The following is a 21201-nucleotide window of genomic DNA, read 5'->3' as shown; positions in this document are numbered from 1 at the left end:
CGGGACACTTCGCCTCATATCCTCCCTGCTGCGGTATTGTAACGAATCCATTACAGGCATCTACCATGCCTCACCGCGACCCTTGAACTACCATAAACTACGAAATAGCAACACAACCCAGCAGCTGCTGATTGGTGGCACTCGGCCATACCCCACCCCACCTCTCCACCGGTAGGCGAAAGCCAGCACTCGTGCCGAATGCACTGAGGAGCCTGTCGTGAGCTGCCGGAGCCGGAGCCAGGTATGCTGCCCAGTGCCCTACGGACCATCTCAGATGTATATCGAGTTAACAGTGTCTTACCACGTGAGTCGTTGTATCTAGCATGCATCAGAGTCCAGCCTATTGTACCCTTTACATGAGCTGTGTATCTAGCTTAATCTGCCCCACGTGAGTCCCGCACCCAGACCACTGCACACTCATTTTAGCTATGCATCCAGTACATTGTACCCTACATCTGAGCTACGCCTATAGCCTATTATGCTTTAACATTTGAAATACGCATTTAGCCTGTTGCTCTCTAATATTTGATTTCTGTTTTACAACATACTGTGCCGAATACCAGTGACATGTATACTCAATATATGTGACCTACACCTCATACCTATCTCTAGCCGAGCCACAATCTGCGCTATAGCCTATGATTCAGACATTTAGCATGTACTTCTCCTATGCGCCTCAGTTTAGAATGTGCCTATTTGCTAGCCACTGTGCCTTAGTCTGTTGACCACTGTGCCTCACCTTTGAATGTGCCTACTTGCTAGCCACCGTGCCTTAGTCTGTTGACCACTGTGCCTCACCTTTGAATGTGCCTACTTGCTAGCCACCGTGCCTTAGTCTGTTGACCACTGTGCCTCACCTTTGAATGTGCCTATCTGCTAGCCTCTGTGCCTAGTCCATTGACCACTGTGCCTGCCCATTGTACCTATTCTGATCTTGACTACCTGCCTTCCTGCCTATCTCGACCCAGTCGGCTCCCGCCTCACCTCAAACTACTCTATTATTACCACCTAGTCAACCTCGGCCAACTACACCCGAGTCTTACTCTGACCACCCATGGCAAGCTTCTACTTAGCCACGCTCACCTTAACGGCTACACTCGCCCTGCTCCACCACAACAACACCACCCACCACAAACCCCGTCCGCAATCACTCCCAACCCAACATCCCTCATACACTTCGACTATGGGTTTTCTGGAGGCCCAACATATTGACAAGCCTGACGCCCTCAGTCCTATAGAATGGATCCGCCGATTTGCTGCTCCGCCCACTCCGTGGAACCCATGCACATTGAAAGACAGAAACCTGAGACTCGGCTCTCGGTTCATAACCCCCAAGACACTCGCCAAAAGACACTCCTCTCATCCCACACACATTCAAGCAGACTCAAATTTTGAACATCACCCGAACAGCCCCCTTGAGCTCATCTGAACAGCCATTAATCAAGGGCGCCCTCTTCAATGCCCGCTCCCTGGTCGCCCATGCGCTAGATATCGCAGACTTCATCTCTGTCAACAATCTACACTTCCTGGCTATCACGGAAACCTGGCTGCACCAAGCAGCAGGCCCAGCCTTATCCCTCGCCATCCCAGAAGGTTATTCAATACTAAGGAAAGACCGGGACATAGGTAAAGGAGGAGGAGTAGCCTTCATCGCTAAAACATCCCTTGGACTTAGATTAACCCCTCCGCCCAGCTTCCGATCTGCAGAACTTCTGTCAGCAAAGCTCCAACTCTCTGCTACACAAACCATACTATTACACCTCCTTTACAGACCTCCAGGCCCCATCGCCACATTTGAGGAAGAGATATCTGACCTCTTGACCACCAACACCAAAACAGGATCTCAAATTATCCTTCTTGGTGACCTCAACCTCGGTCTCGGCGACCCAAACGATACCAATGCGCTCTCCCTGGAAAGCACCATCTCCCAACTAGGGTTCAAGCTCAGAATCACAGACCCTACCCACAACAAAGGCAGGACCTTGGACTGGCTAGCGGATCTCAACTGCTCTACGACCATCACAAAAAACGAGCAAACTGCCTGGTCTGACCACCACGCCATCTCCTTCTCCATCCAAGGGAAATCACAACCAAACTCTCCAACCCCTACCATCCCCCAAACCCTCACCAGAAACAACCGCAACATTACCTTACAAAACCTCCGCCCACTTATAGACAATATCTGTACCCCTACAAACTACGCCAACCTAGATGCGGAGAAACTCGCTGACCTCTACAACAAAACGTTAGAATCAGCAGTAGACACCATCGCCCCACTCAAACTCACCAAAGCCAAACCGGCAGCCCATATGAACAAATGGTTCACACCAGAGCTAAAAATCCTCCGAAACTCCAAACGAGCCGCAGAAGCCACCTGGAGAAAAACGCCCAACCTCTCCAACAAAACTCAACTCTCGATAGCAGCCACCACCTACAAAACTGCTATCCTTAAGGCCAAAAAAGAGACATATGATAACAGAATTGAGAGCGCCAAATCCAAAACAAAAGAGCTTTTCAATATCCTCAGGGAACTCGAATCCCCCCCCACACTGGCTGAAACCTGCGTGAAAGATGCAGACTGGTGTGAGAGGATTCAAAAAGCCCTAGCAGACAAAATCACCATGTTACAATCCAAAATCGAACAGAAAAAGCTCAGCCTATCCAAACAAACAAACCATCCACCGTCCACCACCCCCAAAACACCTACTTGCCCCCCCTTTTCCTTCTCACCAGTTTCCACTAAAGAAGTAGAAAGCATCATTAAGGGCCTCAAGCCTTCTAGATGCCAAGGGGACTCATGCCCAGCTCCCATCATCCAAGAAGGCGCCAACACTCTGGCCCCCTTCATAACAGCCCTCATCAACGCATCCTTCAAATCAAGCTCAGTGCCCAGCAGCCTCAAGGAGGCCTGGGTCATGCCACTTCTAAAAAAACCTAATCTAGACCCCAATAACCCAACTAATTACAGGCCAATCACCACCGTTCCCTACATCCTAAAGATCCTAGACAGAGTGGCCTACCTGCAAATACAGAAGCACCTGGAAGACAACAACCTCCTGGGTCTCAGACAATCCGGCTTCAGGCCAAGGCATGGAACAGAGTCAGCCCTACTGGACCTAAAAATCCAGATGGACGAGACAAAGGACAAGGGTAATCTAGCCATTCTCCTACTGCTAGATCTATCAGCTGCCTTCGACCTCGTCGACCATCAGATCTTCACAGAACATCTGATGACCTCAGCGGCCTTCTCTAACCAGGCGACTGCCTGGATCCAGTCCTTCCTAACCAACCGAACCACCCGGGTCTTCTCCCCGGGGGCATCAGCACTCCCTGTCCCCATCACCTGCGGCGTTCCTCAAGGCTCGTGCGTCTCGCCGACCCTATACAATATCTTCACAAAGCTATTGTTTGACCGCCTAGATAACCTAGGTGTCACATACACAAACTATGCTGACGATACCCAGGTTCTCATCACCCTATCAGGATGCTACGACGAGGACTCCACCAGAATCAACAACCTTTATTTAGAGATCCAAGCCTGGATGGCAGAGCACGGCCTATGCCTCAACGACGAGAAAACTGAGCTCCTCCTTGTCGGCTCCCAACCTCGGCTAAACAAACTAGACCCCCGTTACGCGTCCATCAACATAGACGGTAACCTAATCACAGTAGCCAAAGAAATTAAAACCCTAGGGGTTTATCTAGACTCTACTCTCTCGCTCAAAAGACAGGTGAACGCCACTGCCTCTTCAACAGCTTACACCAATAAGCTCATCAACGCCTGCAAACCTTTCCTGTCACCTTCCAGCTGCATTACACTAGCCAGAGCGTTAGTGCTCTCAAAAATTGACTACTGCAATACCCTCTTTCTTGGCTCATCAGAACACAACCTGAACAAACTACAGGTACTTCAAAATAATGCCATCAGAGCCGCCCTCAGTATCCCACGAAACGCCCACATCTCCAGCTTCAGACAAGATGTTCACTGGCTCCCAGTACGAGACAGAATCACTCTTAGATCCCTCGTCATCGTCCATAAATGCCGCTCTAATGACGCACCCAAATACCTGGCAGACAAGTTCCACAATCACACCTCAACTAGACCAACTAGAACACCATACTCACATTGCCTTCCCGTTCCCAAATTCTCCCTAAAAAAAGCAGGTGGCGCCAGCTTCCCGGTCCTAGCTGCCAAACTATGGAACGCTATGCCACCATACCTTAGAGCAGAACCCTCATTTTGGACTTTTAGAGCCAAAACAAAAACATGGCTTTCCAACAAAAACGCTGCTTAATGTACCTCCTCTCCGCATGTCTCTGTTGACCACCTGTAACCCGGTCTGCTACACCATTGTTGTTTTATCACAGTCTGTATTGTATATTTTTGCCATGCTGTAACTGTCTCTACCTCTCCGGCGCCCAGTTAGCCCAGGGTTCGGCGCGCGGTACAAATAAATAAACTAAACTAAACTAAACTAATGGTGTAACATCTTCCATGCTTAAATCTGTTCACCTTCTCCTTTTATAACACTTTGTTATGCTTTTACGTTTCTCAACAAAACCAACAATATGAGCGAGCAACAATCGTCGCAAGCTCCAATCTCATTTTTTCACAAAAAATAATAGTTTCCTTTCCAAACAACAACCAACAATTCATATCATACAACATCCTGGCAATATAATCACGCAATTTTCATGTGAATTCCTCCCAAAAAAGTCTTACTTTATGACGTCAGAGAAAAAAACAAATAAGAACACAAGACAGACGTGACAGACTAGACAGACTCCGGCCGGCTACACAAATCACCTGCCCCTATCGTTATTCCGACATGTAATGTAAGTCCATCCCTTTCAGATCGCCTCTTTCATTGATTCTGGTTTCCTCCTGCACCCTATTTTTTCAGGACCTTGAATGCAGGCTTCTTCTAGCGCTATATTAAAGTGCAGGTATTTGGCCGTATCCTCGCTATGCTCAGGTATTCTCCTGGTATCCTTTATCTATCTCAGTTAACCTCCCGGTATCCTCTATGCTCTGACCCCCTCAAGCCAAAATTTCTTTTCCCCTTACATATATACATTCTACTCTTACTCTGACGTTATTTTATCCCACCTCCCTCTGTGACCTTCCCTTACTTGTTCTAAGGCATGCAACCTTTTGCCAAAGCATTTAGTCTTTTTCACTCAGCTTTCGCATGTTTTTCCTCTCTGGATACTCGGGATCACCGCCTTCGTTACTGCTTTTTGCTCGATCGGCTGCTCATAGAAGTGGGAAGGGGTTTGTGGGAGAAAGCACAGGTTCCTTCAGACCTCGACCTGCAGGTTTTACACTTTAGTCTAACCACTATCTACAGGGAGCTTCTCGTCTACTTAGCCGGATGGCATAGGACTTGTGATATTGCTGAGGACCACAGTTACTTATGTCGATGGCCAATGGGTGTCTTAACTAATCGATAGTCGATAAACCATATTCTCTCTGTTACCAAGTGTGCACTAGGTCCCCAACCGGCCCATAGAGCTGGGGGTTTCCCAATAGTACTGTAAGATGAGGCAGCAGCACTCGTGAGATGGATGGGGATGCAGATTAATACTCTTGCATCAAATCAATAATGACAACTCAATAGTTTGGCAAAGGGAGTCCGTTTAATGACAAGTACAAAAGACGGGGAGATCATGAATATCAGCAATCGCTCGATCTTCCTTCTCGCTTCAAAAATCCAACGAACTTCATAAAAAACACATCATTTAAACTAAAAACCTGTCATCACTGATGTGTAACGCTGAAAATGTTGCATGCAAGTCTACTGGTTCTAGGAAGGTAACTTTAATATAGCTACTATATCTGTATATGGTAACGAAGTGAAGGGATTGGACAAACACTGTCAGGTGCGGCATCTAAGCCCTCCCTTCAAAATGGCTACTGTAGACGTCACTAAAGGTACGACATCTCATTGGTTTTACTAACTATAGGACCCTAGATTACTTGGTCAACTATGATTGAGTTGGCACCAGCCCCACTCATACTTTTCCACTTGCCTAGCAGCATGCAGAATAGCCGGTCAGGTGCAGGGAGCTCATCTGCACGCCCAGCTTCTCTCCAATTATTGCTACAATCAATCATCACTTTAGTGGTCATGTGTCAATTATTTCTTTGTAGATAGCCTTCAGACTGCTTCTTGGACTGGAAAAGTTACGATATTTGTGTATGGCACAAGGACATGCATAGGTGTGAAAGTTTCATCCCGTCTCGCTTGGCTGGTCACGTGAGTCAGACACCATGGAATCATCCTATTCTTCATGCAATTTGTGTATTTGATTTAATTATGCCAGCCACCTGCCTCCTGTGGCTTATCCTGATCTTTCTAAACAGGATACCCTGTTCTTCTTTCATAAATTGTTTCCATGGTTGGTCTATTTCAGCCGATAAGACCTTGGCTTCCTGGCACGATTTGCATGCGTCTGATTTTCTCTCTGTCTTTAATTCTCAATTTGCTTGCTGCAGGGCTCTTCTGAGACCTTTAGTAACCCTTGGTTGATTCTGCTCTTGTGCATAGTGGAAGTATACTTATATAAAGTGCTTCTATTGAGGTAGATATGTATAGTTGGCGCTTGCTGCAATTTATTTCACTACTAAGCATAAGCAAGCCTCACGATTTCAGTGCTTCTTGCGGTTCCAAGCATATGCACACATGTAAACTAAATGAATATCTTCATCGGGCATGCAGCATTATTTCTGACATTTGACATCAATTATTTCACTTTAGGTTGAGGATGTCACTTATCCATGATGTTTTGTCTCTTTTCATCATTCACATGTCATCATATCTTCTACACGTGAGTCAGTCTGGGTTCTTGTGACATCACCCATTGTCTTCCTTCAGTATCTTTTTAGCTTCTTCAGGGACTGTGTTCTGACAATCTTCATTCTGTTTCATTTGTTGATATGGCTTTCTCAATGGGTACCTTACTGTTCATGGTTTCTTAGGTGTCGGTACGTCAATAGGTGCTGTTCTTCTGATAGGTACTGGACAGAACCCAACACCGGCTCTCTGCTAGTTTATTTGCTCATCATACATCACATATTCCGCCGTGAACGTTACTGGCACTTCAAAATGGACGTTTGGAGTGCGGGTCGTGTTTGGGACCTCCTCTACAGTAGGAAAAAGAAATAGAGTCAGTTTGGAGAGTGGCTAGTATCACAGAATCATGAGGGAGGTCAGGGATTCGGTGATAGCAAGAAGTGAAAGTTGAGGGTGATGAGAATGGAAGTGGTGAGTGATATAGGAAGACGTGTTCAAGAGGGATTGCACGTTTCAGAGGCCAAGTGAAAGAGTGATACGAGGTAGGGGAGAGGAGTAGATGTTGTATGGTAGGCAAGAGCAATAGGTGAGGGTGGAGATCCTCAGAGATTGGGATCCTCATGTTTGAGGGGTGCTGGTGTAGAGGGGTGGTGGGGGGAAGTGAGTCCGAAGTGAGACTGCCTCGGGGCTGAAAGCTACAAGACAAAGTCAGGGGTAGAGTGTCTACAAGCAGGAATAGAGTGAAGTCAAGATGCATAATGCATGGTGCAATAAACAGGCAAGTGAGAAGAGTGCAGAAATGGTGCTGCTCAAGAGAGAGAGAGGCTAGGTGGATGAGCAGAAAGAGAAGGGTGACATGTTGGATGAGAAGAATATGGTGTATCTTTTGAGTTGGGCTACAATGCGGCTGTAGTAACCAAATGACAGCTAAAAGGCCCAAACCAGGAATGCTCCTTGGTCCAGTGAGGTAACAGAAGATCCATAGTGAATGGATAGTCAATAGGTGGAAGGAACCCTGTGTGAGGAAGCAGGATTCAGGCAAGGGTGAACTCAACTAAGGGTGAGCACTGATTCTGGCCCTAGGCATTCTCCCGACCTAGCAGGCCCAAACAGAGGGTTGCTCTTTGTTGCCTTTGGCCCTTATCTGAATACACCCAGGAGAGACTCACTTCGGGAGGCAGTGTGGCAGATGGCCCTTGGGAGCCAATGGCAGTGCTACAAATGGTTTGCAGACTTACGGCCAGGATACAAGAAGGGTCCTGGGAGTTGTAAGCCGAAGGAGCTATCTTCTGCACGCAGTGCCCTTAGATGGTGCACAGGATCTTCTGTGACATCAGGATGTGGCAGAACAAACAAAATGGCATGCAAATGGCTATGGAGTCAAATGCCCCCTTGGGAGCAAATCACAGTGCGCCAGTTAGCTTCCAGACTTCCAGCCAGGATGCAGGCAGGGCCCTCTGTGTGCAGGCTCAAGAACTTCACTTTGCAGCAGAACCTTCAGCCTGTGCACAGGGTCCCCTGGAAAAGCAAATGTGGCAAAAAATGTACTGAAATCAAATATACAGTTACATGACCCTCTGGGAGCTAATCACAGTGCTTCAGATGGGTTCCATACTTCCAGCCAGGATTCAAGATCCGCATTGCTCCACTTTCAAGCAGGTCACGGCCAAACATCCCTCTTCTATTCTGGTTGCGTCCAAAGAAACTAAAGGGGCTGGTCTCAATGCAAATGCTGCATTTGATGATATAAAACATATGTTCATGCTGCTAGCACCGAGAGAAACAGGAGTTCTTTCTCGACAAGGTGTGCCTGGGCTGCCCCCTTCAAAGCTACTTAGTTCTCCAATTAAATCCTGCAATCCTTCTCAATATGTACCAGCACTCCCTCCAAGTTCTGCTCATGTTCATTATTTTGTTAACATAGCTTTTTTCCTTCTTTTTATGAGCCTAAAAGACAGGAATTGTTCATTATTTCACTGGTAACAATGGAGTTCAAGACTTATGGCCTCATTAGGAGGTTGGCGGTATCCAGGCGGTAATACCGCAAATGCAAATAGCGTTACCGCTACTCGGTTCGAGCAATTTGCACTGGATCCTGAGTAGCGGTAAGGCAGTTAAGCCCCATTCCCCTTTTGGTCCATTGGACCCAATGGGGGTTTTTCAGCGCTATTAGCGCGGGTGCAATTGGCGCCATGCTAATAGTGGCAAAAACGGGCGGAATGTGGAGATTTTTAGAGGTAAAACTGAAAACATTCTGCCCCAACTCATGATTGGGCCAACCCTTAAATGCAGCAGCAATAGCGTTACCGCCACATTTAAGGGCTACCACCCAACTCCTGATGAGGCCCTTAGGCACCCACAGAAGCACCTGTGTGATACACCCATCTGTTTGTAGCTATTGTTTAACAATGCTATGCACCTTCTTGTTTTTGATAATGTACAGAATATTTTCAAATCACACAATACGCTGTAACACTTGTGACTGGACACCTTTGAGAGTGAGTGGTCATCCCTGCAGGTATTATCGTCTTCGGCATCCACTGTTGCCGCTCGAGGTTCTTCCTAGAAACAAAGGTAAGTGTGAAGAAGGATCTGCCACTGATGGGGGCGCTGCCGGGCCCTCCTTAATGCTCTGTCAGGGGCAAAAGCTGGGAAAAAAGTCCTGGGCTGCTCCAAAATGTCCTGGTTCTTGGCACTATGCAGCCTGTGTAGGCAAACTGCACCACTGGACCCCCTGCCGGTAAGCCACTGCCGCCTCCCAATGTCCCTTGTCTCGATTCTCCCCCCTCGATTTGTGAGGGCATCTCTATAAAGATTATATTCCCCTCCGCCCCCCATGTGTGGCAGTAAAGGATTCAGATTACACTGGATGCCACCACTTCAAAAGCAAATGCCACATCCAGTGGATAGAGGCAAGAGCCAGGCGTAGCACATGATTTAGGCGTGTTCAATGCATGAGGGGCATACCCATGTTGTCTGCAGCAGACATGCTAAAAACTCTGCAGTTTTATTTATTTATGGCTCTTTCCACTTTCTGTAATGACTTGGCAGGCGAGGAACGATGGTATGGAGGGATGCTCATGGCGATGATACAGGTTAAGATTCATTCTAAACCTTCCAGCCATCAACCTTTTTGTTTTGCTGGTTTAGATACAGTTGCAAGAAACTACCTCTAAGCAAAGCACGGCAAACAGCGGAAGGAGCATTTAACGTAATCAATGCACAAAAACATTACAGAAAGCGATATCACAGCAAGTGACATCACAGAGTAAGAAAGCATGTTTCCACTCCCCCATGTACTCATTTTTTCATGCTCATGATATATCCCTTCAACCTCAATTGTTTCCTCTCTCACATGATATGGTCCCCTTCACCTTCCCTTCTATGTATTCTACTCAACCATGTTATATTCTCTTTCAATTGTTTTTCTTCCTCTCTCCCATTATGTTTTCTATTTCATTCCATTTCCTTCTGCTTTTTCGTGACATGATCCAAATCCCTTCTATTCCTTCCACTCTTTCATTAAATATGTATTTTACCTTCTTTTCCAGCCTCTATCACATGATATATTCTCTTTCAATTCTATTCCATCCTCTATCCATGATATATTCTCTTCCATTCTCTTTCGATGGACAGATTTTCTCTGTAAACATATAAACATATTGGGGGACTCTATCCGCTCATGTCCACCCTCCACTTGTACCATGAATAGCACCCAAAAGCTACTTCAAATCACTTTAGGGAAATGATTGATTATTTATAACATGCTTAATACCCAGAGGTTTCTAAGCACAGGCCCGGCTCTGCCTCGTCTTGCTTCCAAAGCGAGTGCGTTGCCCCTGAGATATACTCCCGAGACAGAAGAGAAAGGTGAGAAAGGTAAGTAGGATAGGAAGAGGGAGGAGTGAGAGACTAAGAACAGTGAGTAGGAGGTAATGAGATTCGAGGGGAACTAAGGGAGAAACCAGGCCGGGGTGGTATTCACCTCCACACGAGTAAGCAATAAGGGCCCCTAAGCGCTTGAAGCCAGCTGCAGCACTAGTGCAAGAGTTCAGATCTCCTGTGTGGGAGGGGGCATTTGACAAAGGGTAACCTGACAGTCCTGCCTAAGATGTAAAAACAGCTCTTGGCAATTTCAGCACCCTCACGTAACTCCCCTCCCCCAAAGAAGTGAACGAATTGGGATGAATTGCTGCTGATCCCAGATACTTCTCTGAGCCCAGAACCAGGAAACTAAAAGCCCATGACTGGGGCACCAATCAACATCGCCCTCAGAGCGATCAGCTGTTTCCGGCATTGGAGACTGTCTTCCAGCTCAAAGAGCTCCTCTCCTCGTTGTCTTTGTTTTGCATTTAAATACATTAAAGGGCAATTATTCTTAGATCACCAGTACGCAGAGGATACACAGTTCTACAAAAATGTTAGTGGCCCACAAGAATTCATTCCACTTCGCTCCTGCCTTCAAACCATTCATACATGGATGACAAGTGCCTTCTTAAAACCTAACACACTAAGAACCAATTCATACTTCTAGGTCGGCCCTCCATGAAGGAACCCACTGAACGGGGGCTGGATGAAATATACATGGATGGGTGCACTCCTCAACTCACCCACTCAGTAAAATTCCTAGGGTAGGCAATCTATCCTTCCAACAACAGACTGAGAAATTGGCTCAAATGTCTTAGTATCAGATCTCTCTACTCATCAAGATGAAACCTTTCTCCTGCCCCAGGTATTCCAAATGGTGATGCAGGCAAAAGTATTTCTACTTTATTAAATGTATAAGGCGCCTTTCACTAAAGGCGCTGAACAATAAAAGAAAATCCAAGAATAGTACAATTCACAGTGGTACAAATTGGGTATGAATAAAGGTTACATCAGCAGAGATAGAAAGCAAAATGTAGGAAGCAAGAGACGATAGAAGATAGAAGATAGAGTTTAATGTTAGTTTGGAAGATGCGAGGAGATGGTGAGGAAGAAGTTAGAGGGGAAAAGCGTTCCAATGTTAAGGAGCCAAAAGTGAAAAGTAGCGGAAATGAGATGAGGCACACGGGGGGCGGGGGGCTTAGGAACAGTTAGAAGAAATTGATTCTGAGATCGTAAGGGATGCAAGAGGACATAGAACGAGAGTAGGGAGGAGAGATAGAGCAGGGCCAGGCCATGAGTGCATTTGATAACAATCGAGAGAAAGTGATACAGAAGACAGGATTCGAAAGGAAGCAATGAGAATGAGAGGAGGGAGGATGTGATGGAGGATCGAGGGGGTAAGGAGAAGAGAAGAAAAACAGAAGAGATGTAAATAAAGCAAAGAAGAAGAAGGTGGGATGCAGGGAGACCAAACAATAAAGATGAACAGTAGTCGATACGGGAAAAGACAAGAGAAAAGAGAGGAAGTTTAGTAGCCTGAAAGGAAAGATAGGAGCAAGCACGGAGAATGTGAAAAAGAGCATAGCGACAGGAGCGGGCAATGGAGGAAATATGAAGGGAGAAATGGAGAGCATGATCAAAGATAACAGCTAGGCTGCGCACTGAAAGTGAAAAGGAAACAGAGGTTGGAGAAAAGAAAGTGAAGGTGTGATGACAGAGGGGGGAGGAAGAACAGAATTTCACCACAATGATCTTGTATATCAACAAATTTGACAACACCACAACCACCCTTTGCAAATTACACTGGCTCTCCATCCCGGGTAGGATCTGACACAAAACTGCATGCTTCCCATACAATCCAACCATTACATTTATGCCCGCCTAAGTAATGGGCAAATTAAAAATAGTGGGTGTCAACTGTTCATCTCCCAGTAAGCTCACCACCAGACTGGTACCCAGTCTGGCTGACAAGGAGAAAAACTGAGATACGAGACAGGGCTTCATTAGAAGTTGACCGGTGCGATAATAACGTAATAACGTTTACAGGTACGTTACCGCACCAGACAACTCAAGTACACTCCGGACTATACCTCAAAACTCCCTGAAGTGGTTAATGTTCCTGAAACAGTGCAGTGATCCCTACACTGACCCAGACAGTGGCACGAAATACCCTAAACCTTGTGAAGCTAACAAACCTCTAATACAGCCATCGTTCTAGAACCCTCTGATATAGCCAACATTCTGAAACCTCTGATAAAGCCATCAGATAACCATATGGAAAGTCATGAGACTGTTGGGAATGATGGCACCCTGCACTTTGCTGGTTCCACCCACCTGTCTGTGCATGCGTCCTGTGTAGGAGTGGCTCTCAAGCCAATGGTGTAAAGCAAGCGGGCAGTGGGGCGATCTTGTGGTTGTCTCAACAGCTCTTGTTCTGTCTCTGCAGATGTGGTTTAAGGGAGAACCTTCTGATGGGAATATTCTTCACCACACCACCACAGACGCATCCCGGTGAGGGTGGCAAGCACACCTTCTAGACCCGACAGCGCATAGCATGTGGTCATAATCAGTGGTGAACAAACATATCAACCTGTTTGAGCTACTTAATGTGCTCAAAGCCCTAAAAGCCTTTCAAACAGAACTGCAAAGGAAGACTGTTCTGGTCCTTACAGACAGCACCATGACCATGTTTTACTTAAACAAACAGGGAGTCACTCACTCTGCACGACTATCCAAACTTGCATAGAGCATTTGGAAATGGGCACTCAAACACAACATGTTCCTCCTGTCGCAACACATTCCATGGGAAGACAATCTTCTGGCAGACGCTACCCATAGAACACGAGTGGCCCTTGCAGGAACACATTATACACAATGTCTTCACAGAATGGGGACATCCAGATATCATCCTATTTGCGACACTGGAGAACACACACTGCCTAGACTACGCCTCCAGGTATCCATGAATACTGCCTAAGGCTTTTCCTCCAGTTCCTCACGTCAATGGGATAATTCACAAGATGCACCAGGAACAAGTTACACTAATACTGGTAGCACCTATCTCTATGAACAAATACTGGAACATGTAGAAAATAACCGCCTATTGAACAAGGCACAAGTAGACTTCAGACCCATGAGAGGAACAGAGATGGCACTACTCTCTACATGGGGCGACCTAAAGATGAATGCAGACTCCAACACAAACTCAGCACTGATACTACCCGACCTCTCTGAGGCATTTGACACAGTCAACTAAAACATCCCCATCAAGATACTGGAAGAATTAGGGATCACCACCAGAGTGCTGCTCTGGATTAAATCTTTCTTGTCTGAGAAAACAGAAACAGTATGGATGAAGCCATTCAAATCCCCACTGTGGGACACCACCTGTGGAGTACCAAAAAGCTCCTCATTATCCCTACTACTCTTCAACATCTACAGGACACCACTAATCAACCTCAACAAAAGACATGGATTCACATGCTACAACTATGCAGATGATACCCAAATCATCTGTAAAATCATCGATAAACAAGAGGAGAACACAACGCTAAGAGACTGTCTCAAAGAACTCTACCAATGGATGAACGATAATAACCTCAAAATCAACCCCAGACAAGACGGAAATCATGATTACACCCGACAACCAAGGAAACAACCAGTACATCCAATGGCCCACAGAACTGGGAACACCACCCACACCATCCAAAGTTGTCAAAAATCTTGGAATCCTAATGGACAACGAGTTAACTCTAGAACTGCAAGTAAATGCGATAATAAAGAAATGCTTCTTACATCCACACACGATGCAACATATTCTACTATTCTGCTCCTTCACACACAACATGCTGGCCATCATCTCCCTCGTTATATCCAGGATAGACTACGCCAACAGAAAATACCTTGAAATGCCAGACTACTTACTGAGGAAACAATGAATACACAATGCAGCTGCCAGACTTCTCAAACACTCACGAAGGGACCACATCCCTCCAGCGCTAAAGATGCTACATTGGCTCCCAGTGCAAAAACGAATCACCTTCAAAACAATGTGCATAACACACGGAGTAATCCACGGCCAAGGAGCGGAATTCATACAAAACAAAATCACCATCTACAAGGCAACTAGAACACTCAGATCTAGCGACGACATCCGCTTAGAACCTAAACCATTCACAAGGATCAGCATTCTCTTGTTCATCTGTAATACATTGGAACTCTCTCCCGAGAGTAATACAAACTATGAAGGACCATTTAAAATTCAGGAAACTTCTGAAAACATGGCTCTTCAACTCCAAACAGGATGAAAACGAATGAACAACATCCACGCACCATGAAATAAACACACAACTGAAAATGAATGGGGAATAGCCTGGACCGGAATGGAGGGCAAAGGAGAAGAGAGGCGTCTGAATGGGAAGGGTGGTTTCTTTAAGAGCTGAAGTGTACCCACCCTGATAGAGGGCCAGTGGTGGAAACAAGGGAGGGAGATGTTTCCCACTTAATCAAACAACTAATAGAGGGCGAAAGGCAGAAACATGAGAAGGGAGATATGTCACACTTAACCAGACCACTGAGGTTGTGCAACAGGTCACACATAAAGGAATAGGGCTAAATGCAGAAACAAGGCAGCCCACAGGCTAACCACTGGGCACAGGGAACACTCTACCCCTGGAGGAACTCATGGGGCTGGTATTTGCGACACTCTCGACATGGTAAGGGATACAAATCGCATTAATGAGAACAGCGGGGGTAGGAATGTAATGCCACTAACAATTTGCACTAAAAACCCACCCTTCTGCATACACTTCTCAAAATCTGAAGTAAAAACAACCACACCTTTACAGCACTGCAAACCGCACGTACTTCACAACACCACTACAACACAACAAACCACACATAGGCTGTCATTACTACTTTGGCGTTAGCCATGCCGCTATTGGCGGCATGGCTGCCGCCAAAATTGAGTCTAGGTCCGGGTACCCAGAATGGGGAATTACCGGGCTATTCTGAGTTCGGAGGGTCCGGTAATTCATCCCTTCAGGAATCCGGGCCCAGACCTACACCATTTCAGCCCCGATAGGGCTGAATGGGAATGGGAGAGGGAGCAAACAACGGGCCGATTACGAGCGGCCCGTTGTTTGCTCCCTCTTCCCCTCGCGGGACCCGCTATGGTAAAACCAGACGTGCAGAGCTGGTCCCGCGAGGGGACCTCATAATCAGGCGGTACGGGGTTGACGGTGCTGGCACCTTTACCGGCGCCGTTAACCCCATACTGCCTGACTTATAATGAGGCCCATAATCTTGCCCAACACCATCTGGAGGCACCAACTGAAAATCCCACCTATGCTCAGTGAACAGTGTTTCCAAACTGAAGCTGCCAACAGCACCTCACAGCTCTCTTGCTCTTTTTTTCCGCTCAATCCTACTAATCACAAACCTTTAACCTGACATTATTCTAGACACAGCTGATACAGCCATCATTATAGAAACATCTGATGAAGTCATCATTCTATATAAGGGGTCTGCAACCCCTGGCTCTCAAGATGTTTTGGATATGACTCCAATGCTTCCACACTATTGACTATGCTGGCTAAGGCTGATGGGAGATGTAGTCTGAAACATCTGGAGAGCCAAAGGTTACAGACCCCTCTTCTAGACACATCTGATGGAGCCATCATTCTCGAATCCTTTGATACAGACCTCTTTCTAGAAACATCTGATGCACCCATCATTCTATGGCCTTAGCCATTAATTGCTGACATCTATATTTTAGGGCTTGGGCTTTGATGTCCTTTTTTTTAGATGATTTTGCAAAATTGTCCTGGTTTTTGGTTTAGAAAATCTGGTCACACTAAGCCTGTGCCAACCTTTGGTTCTGAATCATGTCTGGAGGTCTTCCCCAGCTTTGCTACACATTAGAACAGGCTAAAGGGGATGCTCTTTCAGGATTTTGGACCAAATTAAGCCATCATGGGTGCTTCCAAAGACCCTCTTAGGCGCTATTCAAGCCTGAGAAATAGCTTGTTGTCATTGCCCAGCAGGAGTGCAAATTGCTTCTGTTGCCCATCTACAGTGACGCTCGCCTGCTCATTTGGCCAATGAACTGTGAGCCCAAGGAAAGAAAACGCGTAACTGGTTCTTCCCCCTGCTCCAATATGGAGGAGAAGGGCTGGAACCCAATATCGCAAAGGGAAAATGGAAGACAAATTGTAGAGAGAGAAAGAAGACTTATAGACATGGTAGACAGACGTGATTCACAGCACGAGTTGTGCACCATGTTCTAATGGGAAACGTCAACACTCCAGTGAAACAGGAAGGAGTGGGCACACAAAAAAAAAACAAATCCCATTGCAACGTATAGAGACTTTCACACAACTGGTGTTTCCTGGGATAAAGAGGGGGTGGGGAGCAGGAGCACCCACGTACTCGGCTCAACTTCTCTAAATGGTGAGTCAAGAGAAATGTCATGGTTATCTGAGAATGCTTCTAAGAAATGTGGGCAGATGCAACCAACTGGATATGCCAGTCCGCAGCCTATGTACTTTGCACCTGTTCTCACAGCAAAAAGAGGACATTGGCCACTGCGACGTCCCTAATAATAAGGTCAGTGCCTCTCTGAAATCGGCCAGGTCTATATACATAAGCTGTGGAACTGCAGCTACTTTATACAGTAAATACATCAAACAATACACAGAGACTTGATTTGTGTTGGCAATACAAAATGCCCTGACTTTCTATATACATAAAACGAATTAAAACATAATTTAGTATTATGGATATTCCCCAGCAAACCGGTTTGCCGTGTTTTCTTAGTTCTGTACTTTGGGCACTTGGGCCAGGAACTGGAAGTTGCGTGATCTCCCAGGTCCGTGGGTTTGGGACCTGTAAATTGGCTGGTGAACACTCCTGCGCCTGATGGCAGTTTCTATCCAGGCCCATGCCGCCATCTTTTCTTCTTCTGTTCCACGACTTTCAGACAAAGACCTTTGTCCTGTGCTTGCCCAAATGTACCCTTTCCACAGGTGGGTGGGATCCGGGGAAACGAAAATATGGATCTGCGAGCGCAAAATCTAGATGCACTCCGAGAGGAGTGTTCTTTCTGAAGGCTTGCTCCAGCAGTCCTGCTGATATAGGGCAACTATGCCCTGGGGCCATGCCAGCATATGGCTACTGGCCATCCAAATGGCCAGCCTGTGCCAACAGCCACTTCACACCTATATGCATGGCTTCCTGCCTCTCCCCTCTCTTATTGTTAGAGTGGTCTCTCCGCCTCTGAAGAGGGGGAGAGAAACTGCGGGTTGCTTTGCTGGCGCCAGCTGCCAATTAGCACCTTTCCTTAGATCCTGGGTCCACTACCTGTCAGGCTCTTCCTGGGGGTCCTGCATCAGGAGAGGACAGGGGGGGACAATGGGGGTGGCATGACTTATGGTCACCTTTCTGTCCCCCTTCCCTTCTCTCGGTATAACGTCGTTTCATCGTCAGTCGTATTTAGGACTGCAATTTAAACGTGTATAGAATTGCGAAAAGGCTCACCAACATTTTTTTTTGGGGGGCAGGAAAGGGCAGATAAGGGGTTGCGGGGGTCAGGAATAGTTAACGATAGATGGAGGGGAGGAGAATTGGTGGAAACGCCCCCGGCCCCAAAAAAGAAAAAAAATCAATGACCGTTTTCCTAATTCTATACAAATGTAAAATGCAGTCATAAAAACGACTGACGATGAAAGAACTTAGAACCCTCCTCTCTTGCCCCTGGCCAGCTCCCCAAGCTTCAGCGCCTGTGCCCTTGAGCTCCATGGGGGTGCCCCCTCATTCCACAGCACTGGACATGAGTACCTTTTTTGTCCCCTGGTGTTGTAGTAGCTTCAACCTCCTGTCCGCTGTGGGTGGCTGCCACTGGATAATAAGCCTGACAAAAATAAACAAGGGCTTGGCTGGTCCATGTCGTGGTGCTGTTATTATTGCTCTGGCAACAGCAGCCCAATTACCTCAGTGGTGGTGTTTTTTGATTAACTTGCTTTGTGGTGGAGCAGTTTATTTTTTCTCACCAGTCCGCCAATTCTCCCATGTGGGTCAAGCCAAGCAAGCGTGTTCTCTTCTCTGCTTGGCCGCATCCAGGTCTCCGTCTACCAGGTCGGAGCTGCCAACTGTACCGTTACACTTCTCCTTTACTCCCCGGCTGTGTCGGACATAGCCGCCGGGGCTCCAGGTAAGTCTATACTTCACTACCCTATCTGCCTGGCACCAAAGAGGGCAAAGGACTCCCAGGCTCCTCATCAGTGTGGGTGGACTTGCACATGCCACGTAGACAAATCTTCCCCATCTGGCCCCAAGGCAGACGGGCTTCCCTGACATGCCCTCTTCACCCAAGCTCCTGGTCATTGGCCGCTCCACCATGGAGCCCCATATTGGTGCTCATTCTTCATCTAAGCAGCAGTCCTGGACCACCCAGGACTTCCTCCTTTCATTGGGCCACCTGGTCTGGACATTGGGTGGGTTGACATCATCCCAAGTCATTTAGGAGCCCGGGCTGCTCTGAACATGCTGCTCGGGCTCTAGTTGCCGCCTGGTCGCGTATGGTATACGCAACCAGCTCCCAAGATTTTCTGGAACCATCTGTGGCTGCTCGAGGTTACCAAGTGAGTGTACAAACCACCTCTCCTCACTCAGTCCTGCTCCAACCGTTCTTCCCCAAAGGTTTATTCTCAACGTCCCTGGGCTCCTGTCATACCATCTTCATCTTCACACAGGTCAGTCTATGGGCCTCATTACGAGGAGGGCGGTAAGGGGTTAACAGCACTGGTAAAGGTGCCGCAGCCGTTAACCCCTTACCACCCCATTATGAGGTCCGCTCACAGGACCCGCTCAGGACGCCTGGTTTTACCAGACGTCCTTAGCGGGTCCCGCGAGTGGCCCAGCATGCTAACAACGGGCCCGTTGTTATCATGCTCCCCATTCCCATTGAGCCCTATGGGGGCTCAAATGGAATGGGGATGGACCCGGTCCGGGTTCCCAGAACGGGGAAATACCGGACCCTCCAATGTCAGAATGGCCCGGTATTTCCCTATTCAGGGAACCTGGACCCGGGTTTGGGGGTAGCTATGCCCTTATTAAGGGCATGGCTACCTCCAAACTCGTAATGAGGCCCTATGTCTCCTGGGAGGGAAATCCTGCCCCTTGACCTTAGTCTGTGGACATTCCAGGTGACCCCCCACACCCCCACACCATCCTAGAGGGCACACCTTATCACAGTGAGGTAATTGCAGTGAACAAAGCAAACATCACATACACATTGTGTATAAACCTTTTTGCAGAGCTTGTGTGTTCTTTTGTGGAGACTATCCTCCCTACACAGCAGTAGCCTCATCTCAGCGGACGCCTTATCACGGCAAGGCGAAACTGATCGAATTAGACGTGTAGCCCTAGCGCTCATGAAAGCCTTTCACTGGCTCTGGCCACATCATTCACAATTCTGAAACTGCACGCTGGCTGTCTCATGGCCAATATCCAAATCGGACTGAGTGCAGTGTGTTAATGTAATCTAATACTACTCTTCTAATTCTAATTCCATTGTGATGTCCTAAAACGTGCAAATAAGAGGTGTGAAACGTTTTACATCCGACCTCATGATTTTGCAAAGTTCCCAACTTTCCAGCTCCTCGCAGTTGCAAAATGTGCCATTGTTTGTCCTGCACAATTCATGTTGTGGAATCCATTTCAGACTATTCTCTTTGCTGACAAAACTCATTAGAGATGCATATGTGCATGAAGTAGTTAATAAAAACATAGGTGTGCCGAAGAACTGAAAATGATCCCACATTCGTGAAGTGATTTACTTGCTAGAGTATGCTCAGCAGAAAGTGTTTCACTCATCACCAAATTTTTTGTTTAAACAGTGAGATGGCAGAGCCATCTATAAGCCAAAACTATTGCATTAGAGTACAGTCAGGGAGCAATGGCCTATGAGGAGGGACACACTGCTCGAAGGACTTGTTTAGTTCTTTGCCCAACCATTGATTGTCCATGGCCATGGGGGAAGAAGGATAGCTCAGGGGAAACACGTGTGTCTTGGAAGCAAGACAACGTAACACAGATTAGACTCCCGATCCCGTGCTTAGAAACCACTCGTCGGTATTAAGCGTGTTATAAATGAAACATTATTTTAAAAATTATAATTCCCATGGCCATTCCCACCCAATTCCTGCCTCCCCCAGCCCGAACCACTTTCTCAGGGGAACTCATTCAGCTCTCTTTATTCAAGCTTCACTATCAAACTTTGCTCTTGAAGTGCCTACTAGTGTTTTTCAAAGCAGTCCTCTGAGAGTTCCTTTCTTAATTAGAGCTATAAACTCTCTACTGGTGTAACAGAAATGTCTTAACCAGGTGTGCCTTCAGCTACTCGATTTATAAGAACTATGCCTGTCCTTCACTGATGTCTGGGTAAAAACGAGCATTGGCAAAGCCAACAATCTTGGCTTGGTTATCATAAGTATTGGGAGTTTTCCAGGCACTGCCATTAGATGCCCAGGTACTCGTT

This window comes from Ambystoma mexicanum, chromosome 9 (genome assembly GCF_040938575.1).
Source record: "Ambystoma mexicanum isolate Mex_15411 chromosome 9, UKY_AmexF1_1, whole genome shotgun sequence".
NCBI lineage: Eukaryota > Metazoa > Chordata > Amphibia > Caudata > Ambystomatidae > Ambystoma > Ambystoma mexicanum.
This window is presented reverse-complemented; position numbering follows the sequence as displayed.